The sequence below is a fragment of the Triticum urartu genome, chromosome 2 (assembly GCF_003073215.2).
Source record: "Triticum urartu cultivar G1812 chromosome 2, Tu2.1, whole genome shotgun sequence".
NCBI lineage: Eukaryota > Viridiplantae > Streptophyta > Magnoliopsida > Poales > Poaceae > Triticum > Triticum urartu.
In genome coordinates, this window is record NC_053023.1 from 142,497,513 (window position 1) to 142,513,860 (window position 16,348).

Here is a 16,348-nt window from a genome sequence, read left to right on the forward strand (position 1 = left end):
ACCCTCTCCAACGGGTAGGCCGAGACGACCTTGATGGGGTGACCTTGAAAGTAGTGCCGCATCTTACGTGAGGCCACTAGGAGCGCGAGCAGGAGCTTCTGATGCATGGGGTATCGTGCCCTTGCGCCCCGCAACATCGTGCTGAAAAAATACGTAGGGTGCTCGACGAGGGCGGGTCCATTGAAGAGGCTCTTGTCTTCCGGAGGTTGGGGGCGACGTAGCCCCCAATGTCTGGTCGCCCATTGGGGCTTCCGCAGGCCCAAGTGCGCCGTCTTGCTGAGCCTGGTCCTTTTCTGGCATCGCCACAGCTCCCGCAGAGACCTCTAGGTATCTCTTGAGGTCTCTCTTGAGGTCTTGAAACGCTTGGTCGGCCTCCGGGGTCCACTCGAATGGGCCCTTCTTCTTCATCAGCTTGAAGAACGGCAAGGTGCACTCTCCCAGCTTGGAGATGAAACGCCCAAACGCGGTCACGTAACCGGCGAGCTTCTGCATCTCCTTGAGGGTTTGTGGTGGACTCATCTCTTCGATTGCCTTGACCTTCTCCGGGTTCGCCTCGATCCCTCTGTGGGACACGAGGAAACCCAGCAGCTTGCCGGAAGGGATGCCAAACACGCATTTCTATGGGTTAAGCCGCAAGTCTACCTGGCGTAGGCTTTCGAAGGTCTCCTCCAGGTCTTGAATCAAAGTTCTCGCCTCCCAAGACTTCACCACAATGTCATCGACGTAGGCTTCAGCATTCCTCCCGAGCTGTCGGCCCAGGGCGATGTGCATCAGTCGTTGAAAGGTCGCACCTGCGTTGTGCAGCCCGAACAGCATGCAAGTGTAGCAATATACCCCACACAGGGTCAGGAAGAAGGTCGTCTTCTCAGCATCTTCAACTGCCATCTTGATCTGGTGGTAGCCTGAGAATGCATCTAGGAAGCACAACAGGTCACACTCAGCGGTGGAGTCGACGATCTAGTTGATGCGTGGAAGCTGGAACAGATCTTGGGGGCAGGCCTTGTTGAGCTTGGTGAAGTCGACACACATGCGCTCCTTTCCGCCTTTCTTGGGCACACCGACGGGGTTTGCCAACCATTCAGGGTACCGGACCTCGCGAATGACGCCTACTGCCTCCAGCTTGCAGGTTTCTTGGACGATGAAGGACTACTTCTCCGTGGACTGTCTCCGCACCCTCTGCTTCACTAAGTGTACATTGGGGCACACCTTCAAGTGATGCTCAATCACTCCTCTTGGGACCCCAACCAGCTGATGGGGCTCCCAGGCGAATACTTCCTTGTTTGCGCGCAAGAACTGCACCAGTGCCTCCTCTTGGTCAGGGTCGAGGTTGGCGCCTATGGTGAAGGTGGCCCCTGAGGACCCGTCTTCTTCGACCGGCACCTCCTTGGTCTCTGCCCGGTCTTGGGTGAACAACTGCTTCTTCTTGGTTGGCGCGGCCGCCTTAGCTCGAGAGGTGCCCGCGTCGGCCGGTTGCACCGCCGCAGGGCAAGATTGAGTGTCGCCAGAGCCTCCTTGGTATCCCCCACTATGGTGAGGACGTCCTCGCTCCCAGGCATCTTCATGAGGTTGTAGGCCGGATGGGTCGCCTCCATGAACTGAGCTAGAGCCGGGTATCTGAGAATTGTATTGTACGGGAGGCCGATGTGGGCGATGTTGAAGTCGATTAGCTCAGTGCGGTAGTTGTCGCGGGTGCCAAAGGTCACGGGAAGACGGATCTGCCCCAGGGGGTTGGAGGATCTGCCTCCGACACAGGAGAATGGCTTGTTGGGGCGGAGCTGCTCAAGTGGTACGTGCAGGAGGCTGAAGGCCTCCACCGAGAACACGTTGAGGCCGACGCCGTCGTTGATGAGGGTTTTGGTGATGGCTACGTGGCAGATGGTGGGCATGTAGAGAATTGGGAGCACGCCCGAGCCGACGGTGGTGACGGGGTGATCTTCCGAGTCGAAGGTCAGGTCGGCTTTGGGCGCCACCCAGGCCGGGGGAGCCCCTTGTCGCGCGGAAGTGGTGCTGATCTGGGGAAAGAACGGCTTGGCATGGCGGTCGGAGGGCGGCACTTGTGAGCCGTCGAGGAGGGTCACGACCGCATGGGGCACCAGTGCTGTGAAACGCGCGGCGAAGAGGCTGCGCAACTCCTCCCAAGATGCCACCATGGATCCGGGGAGGTTGAGCAGCCAGGAGCATGGCACGCCAGTGAGGGCCATGGGAAGCCTGGTTGCCATGACCTTGTCATCGCCTCCGGCCTTAAGGACGGCCTCCTCGTACGCCAGCAGGAAAGCCATCGGGTCCGCCGCGCCATCGTAGCGCGGTGGCATCTCTGGCTAGAACTTGGGCGGCCACTGCACCTGCCGTAAGGCGGGGGCCAAGGCTCGGAGCCCCCTGGCCTCGTCACTTGGACTAGTCATCGGAGCCGGAAGTGCGGCGCCTGCCATGGGGGCGAAGCGCGGTGACGGCGTAGCGCAGATCGACGGAAGGAAACTTCGGCACACCCCTACCTAGCATGCCAAATGTCAGATTCCGGCAAAACCCTTAAGGTTCGAACACTGGGGTGTGCGCGAAGATCTCCCCTTACCTAATCACGCCCTCAGCCTCACCGCGATCTCTAAGGCTAGCTCGACGAACTCAACACACAAGGGACACGAGATTTATACTGGTTCGGGACACCGTTGTGGTGTAATACCCTACTCCAGTGTGGTGGTGGTGGATTTCCTCTCGGACTGAGGATGAACAGTACAAGGGAAGAATAGCCTCCTGAGGAGAGGTGTTCTTGTGCGTGGTGACTGTGAGGATGGAATGGATCCAGTCCAAGATGAGTTCGAGATGCCTCCTACTGTGGTGGCTAGTCCTATTTATAGGGGCCCTGGTCCTCTTCCCAAATATTGAGCGGGAAGGGATTCCACAATGGCCAATTTGAAAGGGGACAACCAGTACAAGCTATCCTGACTAAAGGTGGTCTTCGCCTACCAAAGGCTCTGGTGGTGACACTGTCTTGGGCTCCACGGTGACCTCCGTCCTGCCGTCCTGCTCGTCTTGGTCTCGTTGCACCGATATGGAGACCTTTGCCTGATGCCTCGGTACTCCTCACCCGTGCTTGACTCCATAGCACCAAAGAGGAAACGAGGACACTGTGCACGCTGGCGCCCGCCTGGCGGCTGCCTACTCTTGGTTGTCATGGCTTACGTCATTGGAACCTCGCGAGGTTCGCCTTGCCTTGATCTCTCCGCCCCTCGCGAGCCAGCCTGGTGAGGCTGCCCCCGAGGAGGTCTTGTGTCGTCCACCTTGTGAGGCTTGGCCCCTCGTGAGGGTCTTGAGTGATTGCTGGTGAAGACATGCCTTACTGGGCTGCAAGTGGAGCCACGCCGTGGGCCGCAGGTAGGCAAGTATGGGGACCCCCGTTCCCAGAACATCGACAATTGCTCATAACGCGATAGGATTTTTTTTGAACTTAGGCGAGTACAAGATTGCAGCTAAGCCCCCGAGTGAGAGGGTTGCTGACGGTGTCAAAACCGGCGGATCTCGGGTAGGGGGTCCCGAACTGTGCGTCTAAGGCATATGGTAACAGGAGGCAGGGAACACGATGTTTTACCCAGGTTCGGGCCCTCTTGATGGAGGTAAAACCCTACGTCCTGCTTGATTTATTCTTGATGATGTGAGTATTACAAGAGTTGATCTACCACGAGATCGGAGAGGCTAAACCCTAGAAGCTAGCCTATGGTATGATTGTATGTTGTCCTATGGACTAAAACCCTCCGGTTTATATAGACACCGGAGGGGGCTTGGGTTACACAAGGTCGGTTACAAAGGAGGATATATACATATCCGTATTGCCTAGCTTGCCTTCCACGCCAAGTAGAGTCCCATCCGGACACGAGTCGAAGTCTTCAATCTTGTATCTTCATAGTCCAATAGTCCGGCCAAAGGATATAGTCCGGCTGTTCGGAGACCCCCTAATCCAGGACTCACACAGTAGCCCCTGAACCAGGATTCAATGACGATGAGTCCGACGCGCAGTGTTGTCTTCGGCATTGCAAGGCGGGTTCCTCCTCCGTATACACCACGGAAGAATTTGAATACAAGGATAGTGTCTTACCCTGCAAAATAAGTTCCACATACCACCATAGAGAGAATAATATTTCCACAAATCTAATCTGCTGACATGTTTCGGCTACATGACATCATGCCATGGCCCGGTCATTATTCGAACCGTTTCCTTTAACTAGCCGCGCACATAACGTGAGGCAGTTTCTTGACACGTCTTGTCAAAGCAGAGATCGTGTCCCCCTTATTACGGGATTCTCATCAATACGGGCATGGGTAACCTAACCGCGCCATCAATTATGGCACTTGGGGGATAAGCGAGATTTACCAGGCTAGTGGGGGTGCATAGTTTCGGCCTCCCTTATAAGGGGATAAGGTTTAACCTTTCTCTACCCACACCTTCTTCCTCCTTGCTCATCCATTCTTGCGCACTCGAGCTCCAACGCCCAAGTCCACATCCTTGCCCTCAACCTTCTCCAAACATGTCCGGAGCGGGAGGAAAATGGAGGGCTTCCTCCGTTTCGGAGGGACACATCAAGAAGTTGTGCGGAGCCGGATACTTAGCCGCGAATATCGCGCATCGGCTGCCCACTGCGGGGCAGATTGTTCCTACCCCGGAACCTCACGGGAGGGTAGTTTTCCTCCACCACTTCCTTCATGGACTGGGGTTTCCCCACCATCCATTTGTCCATGGTCTTATGTTCTACTATGGGCTGGACTTTCATGATCTAGCCCCGAACTTCATCCTCAACATTTCGGCGTTCATCGTCGTGTGTGAGGCTTTCCTCCGCATCCGGCCCCACTTTGGCCTGTGGCTGAAGCCTTCAATATCAAGCCGAAGGTGGTGGGAGGCCAACAAGCAGAATGCGGCGGAGCCATGGTGGGCAAGATGCCCAATGTTATATGGCTTGAAGGCTCCTTCGTGGAGGCCATAAAGGGGTGGCAATCGGCGTGGTTCTACATCACCGAGCCGCGCGACACCAACTCGGTGGCGGCCCCCGAGTTTCCATCCAGAATCCCCACGCGGCTCACCTCCTGGAAAGAGAAGGGCCTATCCTGGGGTTCATCGGTGGAGCTGGACGGACTCCAGAAATGTATCCGGAATATGGAAACCAAGAAGCTCAAGCTTGTCAACATAGTCCAGGTCATGCTCTTCTGCCAGATCCTCCCGTGTCAACAACGGGATTTCAACTTGTGGGAGTTCGACCCGGCCCAGCACCAGACTCTGAGCGAGCTCTTCGACACGACACACAAGGACGTTTGGAGGGTGCTGTTCAAGGGTGTCGAGGTCCCTCCCTCTCTCACCGAGGACCGTGGGCTAAGCGCGAAGCGCCCTGCGAATCCGGTAAGTTTTGTACATCTGGTAGGATTTTTACTTCCCATACTTTAACCACGTGCGGGGTCTGAGCTCCCATGCCTTTGACAGGACTGGGTGCGGGCATCGGAGAAGATCGACTGTCCGGCCCCTCTGCCCGAAGACACCGCGGACGCTCTCCTGACGGAGATGCTGACTTCGGCTCCATACAAGGTGCCAGAGAAGACCAAGAAGAAGGCCAAGGGAACCCGAAAGAGTTCCCAGCGCCAGGTGATATCGGGCTCATTGTTCGATGACTCTGCGACGCACTCCTCCCCCGAAGACAAGGAGGAAGATGAAGATGCTCACCCTTCAGCCGGGGGAGACAAGAAAAGGAAGGCCGCCCCAACCGGGGGGGCCAAAGGGTCCAAGAATGGAAGGACTCCCCTTCTGGACTGCTCCACCACCGTCGCCGAAGACGAAGACGAGTGGCTGCTTAGGGCCAAGCCCCTGGCGAAGTCATAAGTATTCAGATACCAGAGTAACTCATAGCATACCTTTAACGCACTGCTTCTCCTAACGTCGAATATGATTATGCAGACCGCCCCAAGCCCGTATCGACGTATCTTCGTCGGGCGGCTCCTCGGACTCGTCGGATATGGATAGCGATCCACTTCCGACCACCACCTCCCCTTGCCCTACGGATAATGCCGAGGTGCTATGTCAGGACCCCGATTCCAAGTCACATCGATCTAGCCGGTGACACCTCATATCACTTTGCGACCTCACGCACGGTATTCCCACGGTGTCGCCTTACCATGGCCCGGGACCGTTTGCGCCTTTTGGCTCACGTATATGATAGTGTCACTAGCATCCATATGACAGAGAACCCGGGCCGACATGGCTAGTCGTGAACCCAAAGCGGCACAGGCCTATGGAGACAGGCATACATGAATCACATCGAGCATGTCGGTCATCAGCGAGTGACTCCGGGCTGTAGCTCTGGGCTAACAGGACTCCGGGGAACCCGGGCTGTAGCAGGCTAGGCAGGACTCCGGATGTCACCGCGTGACATTTCCCCGAAGGGACAGACATAGGAACGAAGTGAAACACATGCCGGCCAGTCAAGTGTCCTGAGCAGTAGTGCTGGGCTAACAGGACTCCGGTGAACCGGGCTGTAGCGGACTACTATGGCTCATGGAAGCACAAGACTACATTTCCCCGTAAGAGAGGCTGCCAAGGATAAACAACTAGATTGTCGGATCCCACACATACCAAGCATTTCAATCATACACGCAATATGCTCGATATGAGTAAATACAACATGGCATCACAACATAACTCTACGACTCAAGTATTTATTCATTAGGCTCCGAGGAGGCAGAAATACAAACATGGGTCTCATGACCCAACATTCAGAGCATACAAGTCAAACACATGCGGAAGCTTAACATGTCTGAGTACAGACATCTACAAATGGAAAAAGGCTAAGAAGCCTGACTATCTACCACATCCCGCCGAGGGCACAAGATCGTAGCTGAGGTATCAAGCTAAACGTCGAAGTCCACGCGGAACTACTAGCAAGACTGAAACCTCTCTGCAAAAACATAAATTAAGCAAACGTGAGTACAATTGTACTCAACAAGACATACATCAGAACTAACTACATATGCATCGGTATCAACAAAGGGGTGGTGGAGTTTAACTGCAGCAAGCCAGCTTTGACTCGGTGGCTAACCTGAACTACGACTGCAAGCAACTCTTTTGGGGTGGCGCACACGAGTCCACATATTCACCATTCAATACACCACTATGGATCCGCTCCCGTCTCCCTACGAGAAGGCCATCCATAGCACCCACGCTTATCTTGTGAGTTTTAGGGTATCCACTTTCACTTGTCTATGAACTATGCAAGGGGTCCAAGTTTCCATATCCGAGGAATCTGGCTATTCGAATAGATAATGATAACCCTGCAAGGGTGTACTTCTTCACACATGCTCCCACCACTTAGCACCATATACACGTCATGTATCTCGGCAACCTTTAGGCGGAAGCCTGGCGAGGGTGTCGGCCACGGCCTACCTAAACACTTAAGTCTCTAGTCCAGGTTTATCGCCTATCCAGGTTCCATCCGCAGGGAGTCCGGTCGAGGTTTCCACATACGGCCCCGAACGATGTGAACAGGGTTCCCGAGACACCAAACGGGCGCCCGGTACACCGTTCCATGGTGTATCTACCACAACATAGCCCACCCCTAGGGTCAGCGCTACGCACGGCCGCCAACACATAACCTACAAACACCAGAAACTAGTTGCAACTCCTGGACAGAGTACTAGGGTGATTAAGAAGCCGAGAGGGTCAATTAGGGATCCCAATGAGTGGTAGTAGCCGTTCATGGATCACAGACACAGAACTCGGTTCCTGAGGACGGCTGCAATGAGACAACCCACCATGTACTCCTACATGGCCTCTCACCGCTACCTTTACCAAATTGTGTTCACACACTTAGCTCACACACAGTAGGAGATGTTCACACACCTCCGATTCATTCCCGATGAATCAGATTTGACACAACTCTATGCAATAGCAGGCATGACAAACAAGCATGAATGAGTAGGAACATCAGGGTTCAAACAACTCCTACTCATGCTAGTGGGTTTCATCTATTTACTGTGGCAATGACAGGTCATGCAGAGGAAAGGGGTTCAACTGCCGCAACATATAACATTTGAATCATTGTTGTCCAAATGCAGTAAAAGAGAGCAGGAGTGAGAGAGTGGGATTGTATCGGAATGAACAAGGGGGTTTTGCTCGCCTGGCACTTCTGAAGATATCATTGGGTCTTCATCAGTGTCAACGATCACAGCGTCGGTACAACGTCTATCGAGAGGGGACAATTACCGGCAATAGAGAAAGAACACAATCAATGCAATGCAACAATATGATGCATGATCATGACATGGCAATATGATGTGAGTTGAGCTAATGCAACTAGCAACCATATTAAATGAAGTTGGTTTGAACCCTAAGTTCAAATTCAAACCCCATATGTTAAAATTCAAATGCCATTCACTTAGTTTGTCCTAAACAGTGATGTTAACTTGCTCAAACATGCATGGATATGGCATAAACAGATTCTTCATATTTTTCTGATCATTTTTCATATATAAATTATTTCATTCTGAGCTACGGTTGATTTTATATCATTTTTAGAAGTTTTGGGTATTTTCTGAAAATAATAAATCATTTCTGATTTATGTCAAAATTCCAGAAAGTATTTACTGCGTCAGCCTGACGTTAGGGTGATGTCAGCAAGTCAACAGGGCTGGTCCGGCTCAAACCTGACCAGTGGGGTCCACTGGTCAGTGTCTAACTAAACTAACCTAGTTTAATTAGCACTAACCTAGGTTAAACTAATTAAATTTAAACCTAAACTAGATTAATTAGCCAGGCGGAGCCCGCATGTCATAGACCAGTGGGTCAAACAAGGCCCACCCAGGTCAACTCGGTCAGCGGGGGGTCAAACCTGCCGGCGACTTGACGCCGGCGAGGCCAGTCGCGGCGGCGAGCCTCGGGTTTGCGTCTCCGGCGTCAAAACGGGCGGCCGAGGCCATCTACGGGGAGCTGGAGCTCACCCGCATCCAGTGTTGCATGTGGCGGCAGCAGGGACGGCCGGAGCTCGCCGGAAACGAGCTCGGGGCGGCACCCGAGTTCGGGTGATTGCGGGGTTGGTGCTACGGTGCACGTCGGAGCGAGTGAGTGTCTGCGTTAGGCTCCTGGGGGCTTCCTGAGCATGGTGACGCGCTCCATTGTGAGCTTGCGCGGCTGTGGCCATGGCGCGGCGGCGAGATGCTCTCGGCCGCGGTGGGAAATGGAGCTAGGGGACGAGCGCGAGCACGAGAGAAGAGGGGAAAGGAAGAGGGGCTCACGGCGGGTCTCCTGGAGCGGACAGCACGGCCGGGGACGGTCTGGATGGAGCCAATCGTCGATGGCGATCTCGGGTGCCCGCGGTAGAAGAAGATGAGGTAGCCAGCGATGCAGGGCATCCGGCGTAGCTTGGCTCTGCGTAGGTGATGAGGGCGACATTGCGGACCCTCTGGACTGGTCGGCGAGGCGAGGGAGGGCCAGTGGCCGCGGTGGCAATGGATGGTGGTGACGAGCTCGTTCGGCCGAGCTCGATATCGAGCGGGGAGAAGGGGGAGAGTGACCAGAGGAGAAGGGGGTCGGTTCGGGGCTTCGTCCACGTCTCCTGGCGTCGCGAGAAGGGCCGGGAAAGGAGGAAGCAGACAGGGAGGTGGCCACGGCGATCGCGCGCGCGTCGACACGCCTCTGCCAGTAGGCAGAGGTTGAAGACAGTGGTGCCCCTAGTGGGCTGGGCCGCCAAGTGGACATGCCAGGTGGGCTGCACAGGTGAGCACTCTCTCTCTCTGTTTTCCTATTTGTTTCCTCTTTTCTAATTTTTTGCAGTTTGTTTTTGATTTAGTTTTAACACCAAATCAATTTTAAACTCCATGAAAATAATTTTGTGAACTAAATGGACTTATCCAAAGCCACGCAACAATTTTTCAGAATTATTGAACATATATTTATTATATAGTAAATATAGATCCACTTCAAATATTTATTGGATTAATTCAAATGGCCAAAATAAATGTTTCTGAGCTCCTAAAAATATTGGTTTGAATTTTTCCTCTTGACAATATTTTTATAGAATACCAGGGACATTTTCTTGGACTCATTAGAGAAGATTTTAAAGTTGGTTATTTTTGAACTGATTTTTGAGGGTTTCAACAAACCTCAATTCAACTTTCAGAAATTTTAGACATGATGCATGAGTGCAGATGCGACTATTTCACTCAGGTATTCTAGGGCTGTGACAACTCACCCCCATTAAACAAGAATCTTGTCCCGAGATTCAAGATGTGAGGTAAGACGACAGAGGGGCACAAGACCAACACAATCTTCACGATCCAAGTTGCACCTCATAAGGTTGTTGATTCGTTGCATACGTTGATCTTGACATCCTCGCTTTTGAGATCTTTGTCCACGAGATGACAACGGAAAGAAACTCTACTAGGATTGATCTTCCCAAAGATCGAACTATACAATCTCAACTCGTGGAATGAGATGTTGAAACATCTCGAGTTGAGACACAAAACACATCGAGAGGGATGGAAGAACAAACGACGGGGTTTGATTTGGTGGGCAACTATTCCACGCTTAGAAAGATGGTGGATGGTGTCAAGGTGGCGGGGAAATAATTGCCATGATCCCGTAACGGGGCACCTTGGGAAAGGTGACTCAATGGATTGTTCCCTTATGTGGCAAAAAGAATTACTTTTGATCCATAGATCATTGAAACGCTTCATACCAGCTTAAGGCAAATTAAAATTGATTGTTTGAAAGAGCTCGAAGAAATTGCATACTCGGACTTGGATGGATGATGTGGACTACCTTGTTGAAGACAATGCAAGGGATGATTTCTGCTTATCATCGAGAAGGATTAGCGCCCATGGTAAGACCACTTTGAAGATGACCATAAACAATTACTTAGAGTCATGCCATGGTAGAATGGCACCGTGGCGGTGCATGCTGGGAACAAAATGCAAATGCTGGGAATGATTCTAGTAACTGGGAATAACTCAACGAGGGTGATTCCACCATTTGAATGGTTATAGCTTAATCGAGGAAACCAAGAGCACAACGACCCCTGAGGAACAACTTCTAGAATAAGTTGCACTAAATCCTCATGGAGAAGATGGTCAAATAGCTCAATCAAGATACTACAACGATAGATCTTCCGACTAGGTGTGTCGGCCAGAACATCAACCTTGTCGGGCCTACATCATAAATCTTGGAATAGCTCCAACCATCATATCTGCCTGAGATTCAGATCTGGTTGGTAACGGGATATTTCAGACAACATGTCCGGAAAGAAAGTTTGCAACACAAACCGACGAGACGATGTTACGAGATTCTCGGGAATTGAACTACGATAGTGAACTCCAAAACATGAGCTGGTTCTGCTACATATATGTGAACATGTTGTCCAAGACAAGCATGACCATGTAGAAGTCTTATAACAAAATACTACCGAGTTCAGGTGGGGAACCATCATTGAGGATATCGAAGTCCTTGTGCATGAACTAGTATTCGCACAACAACTCCTTTTCCTTGAACAAATCAATCAGTGGCTTGGTGTGCTAGGGAATACATATGGAGTGGAGGTAATCAATCTACCAAACCATAGAATACTTCGCACATATGCATGACTGATTTGGGAAGATTCCAGAGGAAACAAAAACAATCTTTCTCGAATTCACGGTGGCAACTTGCATCGATTGCACGTGAACCAGAGGAAGTCACTTCTTACACCAACATATGCTTCATGAACGGGACACGAAGGCATTGCTTACAAGTTTTCAACACTAGGTTGATTTTCAACACGGATCATGGGGGAGACATAATGTTGTTGATGGGCTCAACAACAACTCATCGGAATTTCCACATCACTGGACTTCCACCATCATGTGAACACGGTGATAGCATTGGTCAGACCAAAGATGTAATGGTGTATTCTTGAGGGATCAACCACGAGTAAGACAACATTACGAACATCGTTGGTTCTGATTTGACTTGACGATAGACCATACTCAAGTCAAAGTTTTGACAAGACAATAGATCCAACAACTGATCACGAGGACCAATTGGTGAAGATATCATCTTTCTTCAAAACACGCACAAACACAAAGATATTCCTTAACATGAACTAAGTCAGACAAGCTTTTATCTACCAACTCTCCAAGTTTTTGTTAAGCTTAACCAACTAGCTCAGGGGTATCCAACACAGATTCTTGGAGAATGGGTGGTTGGAGGAAAACCAACATGATCACGAACTCAACATAGCGGTCAGGTGACAACCAGGTAATACTTCTGAGAAGATAATCGGAACATCACGAACCACTGATATGATACTAAGCTCGAGATCAATCTTGCTTTTCAGGGCAAGACGATATGATCGATAGAGCAAGGGTTTGGCAAAATCCTAACTCGTTGATCGAAGAGTGCACCAGGAAATAAGGACTAGGTAGCACAATCTATCTTAGAATGATGATTCAATAACCAACACGCTAAGAATGAGAATATTGTCCATTAACTACCAAGCAACGGAGTTGCTAGGAGTATTGATTTCACACATCACGACTCACTTGCCGGCATTCCGGTTACAATAACACGGGAACCGAGGAATGAACAATGATGGCAAGAAGCATCACTGCGTCAAGAATTCATAAGAGAAGGTGCAATTCTCACGACACTCCTGACATAAAGTGGGTAATACTTCAGGGTAGAACAGAACCAAAAGCTGGGTTGCATTTTGATCTGCGAAATACAACTGCTTTGACCCAATCCTGGATATGGATGAGGTACTGGAGTTTGTTTCTCCTAGTCATTCTGAAATAGAACGGCTTGACGAACCACAAGAATACTAGGCATCGATGAACACGAATGCACACATACTCCTCACTATCAATTGATAGACGAAGATCGGAATATAACGGAAGGGGGACAACTCAAAGGTACATATAACTTTCTGAGTTGTGGATGCATAGATTAGTATGTCGAACGAGTTCAACATATTTCTTCCGGATAACCCATGCAGAAAGGTAGGGTTGGCAGAGTCACAACATAGAATGGAGAACTCATCAGGAGCACTCTGTCGTGACCTTTTGGTTCAAAAGAACTCCTGCCAAGAATGGTTCATGATAATAGGAAGAAGGATGTACCACGAACCTCGAGGACTATCGCAAAGGTTACTAATATCCTAAAGGAACTAGCAACACTATCAACATGAGGTAAGTAGGGTGAATCTCGGGTTCAAGAACCCATGAATAGAGTACCTACTACTACATGGCATCACGGGATGCTTTCGAGAATAATGGCCAGAATCACACACTGGGGATAAAAACATGGCTAGATCACTAGGTGACTCCCTAAAACACCTAGGCCATAAAAATAGCTCCAACATATATGTTTTGGCAATAGAGTACCTCAACTCATCGATTAGTGTGATTGAACTGGCCCAAAGGGACATCGAGAACGGAAAGAAGGGATTTGCAACTGCATCAGACTGTTTAGAGACCTGGGATGACTCGGACAGCATAACGGCTGTAAATGCTCAAAATTATTTGAGACATCCTGCAAAAATGGTGGCATAACCACTCAACAACACAATGTCAAGGTTCTGAGATCAACTGTCAACATACGGAAGTAGTAGGAACGGAACTGAGGCTTGAAACTATCAATTCTATAAGTCTATGGATTAGTAGCACGTCATCTTGATAGATAGATGAGAAGGCCTAATTCTTAATCCCCGTAGAAAAGAAGAGGTTGACTCAGATCAGAAGGGCATAGGGTAAAGGAGTATAAAGAGCCTTACGTTCCCTCCCACAATCAATTCCCCTACATATAACTAAAGCATTTCTAGACTCAACTTCGACCAGGTGGCTTGGTAAACCTACAGGCAGTCAGGCTCTGATACCAACGCTGTCAGGACCCCGATTCCAAGTCACATCGATCTAGCCGGTAACACCTCATATCACTTTGCGGCCTCACGCACGGTATTCCCACGGTGTCGCCTTACCATGGCCCGGGACCGTTTGTGCCTTTTGGCTCACGTATATGATAGTGTCGCTAGCATCCATATGACAGAGAACCCGGGCCGACATGGCTAGTCGTGAACCCAAAGCGGCACAGGCCTATGGAGACAGGCATACATGAATCACATCGAGCATGTCGGTCATCAGCGAGTGATTCCGGGCTGTAGCACTGGGCTAACAGGACCCCGGGGAACCCGGGCTGTAGCAGGCTAGGCAGGACTCCGGATGTCACCGCGTGACATTTCCCCGAAGGGACAGACATAGGAACGAAGTGAAACACATGCCGGCCAGTCAAGTGTCCTGAGCAGTAGTGCTGGGCTAACAGGACTCCGGTGAACCGGGCTGTAGCGGACTACTATGGCTCATGGAAGCACAAGACTACATTTCCCCGTAAGAGAGGCTGCCAAGGATAAACAACTAGATTGTCGGATCCCACACATACCAAGCATTTCAATCATACACGCAATATGCTCGATATGGTGTAAATACAACATGGCATCACCACATAACTCTAGGCCTCAAGTATTTATTCACTAGGCTCCGAGGAGCGAGATATTACAAACATGGGTCTCATGACCCAACATCCAGAGCATACAAGTCAAAGCACATGCGGAAGCTTAACTTGTCTGAGTACAGACAACTAAAAATGAACAAGGCTGAGGAGCCTGACTATATACCAGACCCTCCCAAGGGTACAAGATCGTAGCTGAGGTAACAAGCTAACCGTCGAAGTCCAAGCGGAACTACTAGCGAGACTAAAGTCTCTTTGCAAAACATAAAATAAGCAAACGTGAGTACAAATGTACCCAGCAAGACTTACATCAGAACTATCTACATATGCATCGGTATCAACAAAGGGGGTGGTGGAGTTTAACTGCAGCAAGCCAGCTTTGACTCGGTGGCTAACCTGAACTACGACTGCAAGCAACTCTTTTGAGGTGGCGCACACGAGTCCACATATTCACCATTCAATACACCACTATGGATCCGCTCTCGTCTCCCTACGAGAAGGCCATCCATAGCACTCACACTTATCTTGCGAGTTTTAGAGTATCCACTTTCACTTATCTATGAACTATGCAAGGGGTCCAAGTTTCCATATCCGAGGAATCCGGCTATTCGAATAGATAATGATAACCCTGCAGGGGTGTACTTCTTCACACATGCTCCCACCACTTACCGTCGTTTACACGACATGTACTCGGCAACCTTCAAGCGGAAGCCCAACGAGGGTGTCGGCCACGGCCTACCTAAACACTTAAGTCTCTAGTCTAGGTTTATCGCCTATCCAGGTTCCATCCGCAGGGAGTCCGGCCGAGGTTTCCACATACGGCCCCGAACGATGTGAACAAGGTTCCCGAGACACCAAACGGGCGCCTGGTACACCGTGCCACGGTGTATCTACCACAACATAGCCCACCCCTAGGGTCAGTAATACGCACGGCCGCCAACACATAACCTACAAACACCAGAAACTAGTTGCAACTCCTGGACAGAGTACTAGGGTGATTAAGAAGCCGAGAGGGTCAATTAGGGATCCCAATGAGTGGTAGTAGCCGTTCATGGATCACAGACACAGAACTCAGTTCCTGAGGACGGCTGCAATGAGACAACCCACCATGTACTCCTACATGGCCTCTCACCGCTACCTTTACCAAATCGTGTTCACACACTTAGCTCACACACAGTAGGAGATGTTCACACACCTCCGATTCATTCCCGATGAATCAGATTTGACACAACTCTATGCAATAGCAGGCATGACAAACAAGCATGAATAAGTAGGAACATCAGGGTTCAAACAACTCCTACTCATGCTAGTGGGTTTCATCTATTTACTGTGGCAATGACAGGTCATGCAGAGGAAAGGGGTTCAACTACCGCAACATGTAATAGTTGAATCGTTGTTGTCCAAATGCAGTAAAAGAGAGCAGGAGCGAGAGAGTGGGATTGTATCAAAATGAACAAGGGGGTTTTGCTCGCCTGGCACTTCTGAAGATATCATTGGGTCTTCATCAGTGTCAACGATCACAGCGTCGGTACAACGTCTATCGGGAGGGGACAATTACCGGCAATAGAGAAAGAACACAATCAATGCAATGCGACAATATGAGGCATGATCATGACATGGCAATATGATGTGAGTTTAGCTAATGCAACTAGCAACCATATTAAATGAAGTTGGTTTGAACCCTAAGTTCAAATTCAAACCCCATATGTTAAAATTCAAATGCCATTCACTTAGTTTGTCCTAAAAAGTGATGTTAACTTGCTCAAACATGCATGGATATGGCATAAACAGATTCTTCATATTTTTCTGATCATTTTTCATATATAAATTATTTCATTCTGAGCTACGGTT